The sequence below is a fragment of the Myotis davidii genome, unplaced genomic scaffold, assembly GCF_000327345.1.
Source record: "Myotis davidii unplaced genomic scaffold, ASM32734v1 scaffold326, whole genome shotgun sequence".
Lineage (NCBI taxonomy): Eukaryota > Metazoa > Chordata > Mammalia > Chiroptera > Vespertilionidae > Myotis > Myotis davidii.
In genome coordinates, this window is record NW_006296626.1 from 606,873 (window position 1) to 609,164 (window position 2,292).

The following is a 2,292-nucleotide window of genomic DNA, read 5'->3' on the forward strand; positions in this document are numbered from 1 at the left end:
CGCAGGAGGCCGAGGGCCTGGCGGGGCCTGGAGCAGGGGCCGGCACCTTGGCCGGGAAGGAGGCCTGACCTGGGTGGCTTCCCAGGTGCCGCTGCACTCAGATGGCCCCTTCCAGGCGCATGCCTCCCCGGCCGCCGGTCAGACTGCCCCCTCCGCGCTGTTCTCCCTCCATCCTTCAGAACTTCAGGCAGCCCGGCCTCCGTCCAGGCCGTGCTGTACAAACCCCAGGCTGTCACTCGCACCCTGGACCCCTCTGGCCCTCCTCCCATCCCATCTGACACTGAACTTGATCCTCCGTCTGACCCGTTTTGTAACCCCCATCAGCCCGCCCAGCAGCGCTCTGTCCCCCACACGCTCTGGAGGAGACGGGCAGGAGCTGCCCTTCCCCTTCCCTTGGTTTCCGGCTGGACAGTGGGATTTGAGCGGAGTGGGGAGGGCGCAGGGGGTCTGGGTGCCCTTTCGGATTGTGGGGTGGGGGGCGGGGTGGCAGACGCGGCTTGTACAGAGCAGAGATAATAAACGTATCACCAGGGCGGTGGAGTCTTTCCTTGCCTCCGGGGCCGGGATAAGTGCTGGCAGAGGGAAGGGTGAGGACACTCGTTTCCCCGGGATTTTGATTCTCCCACATCCTTCACCTCACCCCGCACCCTCTGCCTTTCCTCACCCCCTGGTATGGCTGAGTGATCACCACGTCCAGGACAGGTAAGTCTGCTTTCAGGAAATGCCAGCGTGCCCAGACTCCTTCCCCTTCAAGGGGCCATCGCATCTGTTCACAGCCAGCAGTGCCCGAAGCCCCATCCGCCACGCTTCGCTGGGCACCGGGAAACACGCCCTTTGTCCCCGAGAGAGACTGTCCTGGCCCGCCAGCGTGTGTTCTGGCCTCATGTGGAGTCACAGGTTGCTCAGAGCGCCTGCCTCCGGGATAATTTGGGGGCGTTCCTAAAGCCCTTCAAGCCCTCGTGTGGGTTCTCAGGATAGAGATGTGCAACGTGTGACCCCATTTGTCAGAAGAGGAGGCTGAGGTCCTGGAGAAGGGAGTCTCCAAGGACACCAGGCGGGGTCGGGCCAGAGCCGGCCTTGCAGTCCCACACACCTTGGTGTGGGACGAAGACACAGTCTAATTTGCCCCCCCCAACCCCCCCCCACACACACACACCCCGGAAGGTGGCCACCACGCTGTAATGCTGAACACCCACTGTCCCAGGCTCAGAAGTCCCCGGATGGGGAGCAGCACCCTGAAACACCCACGGGCTGAGGGAGCACGGAGGAGTCACCTTACAGACCCAAGGGCCAAACCAGCTTCCGGGAGGAGAAAGTGACTCCTGAGCCATGACATAAAGCCGGGTCACGCGGGCCAAGGATGCCAGGGGGAGGGCTTAGCGTGTCTGGCCAAACCTGGCTATTCTGGACAGTTTCAAACAGATCAGAACAGATGGGAGGGTTGGGGTGCGGGAAGGTGATCCTGAAGGAGCTCGGGTGACCCCAGACTCTGGAAGCTGGTGGCTGCCAGGCCGATCCCAGCCCCTGACACATTCTGATTAGCCTGTGTGTGCAAACAAGAAACAGCCCTACGGCGTGCTCAGTGGCTGTGAATCAGGAGGTCACGGTTCAATTCCCGGTCAGGCACATGCCTGGGTCGTGGGCTCCGTCCAGGAGGCAGCCGATCAATGATTCTCATCATTGATGTTTCTATCTCTCCCTCTCCCTTCCTCTCTGAAATCAATAACAATAGATTGAAAACAAAGAAAAACACCCAAAAATGTGGACTTGGTTGCCAACGTTTGAAAATCAAAGCATTTTACATAACGTGAACTGCTGGAAAATGTCGATGCTGTCTGCCCAGCCTGCCTCCTTCAGGCAGGAGCCATGCAGATGGGGCACCCATTCTCCAACCTGTCACCAGGCCCCACTCCCCCACCCCAACTCTGAGCCCCAGTGCCAGCCTCCATATTTCCCCTGGAACCCGCCACCTTCCTCATTTCACTCGGCCCCAGCAGGCACCCAGGTTTAGACCCCTTCTCAAAGCCACGAGGGGCTGTGGGCTGGAGACCAGGTGGGATCTGTGGTTCTGCAGGAGGCTCGTGGCTGTGGGATGGAGAAGGGAGGCAGGGCCCGGAGGCTGGGCAGCTGCATGGTTATCCCCAGGTGAGGCCTCATTGGCTTGGTCTACGAGTAGTGATGGTGCAAAGGACCATTCAGGTCCCAAAGAAATTTCACTGGCTCGGGAGCAGGACATTGAAAAGGGATTAGATAAGCGCGTGAGGGGGTGAAGGCTCAAGTGACAGGCCCAGG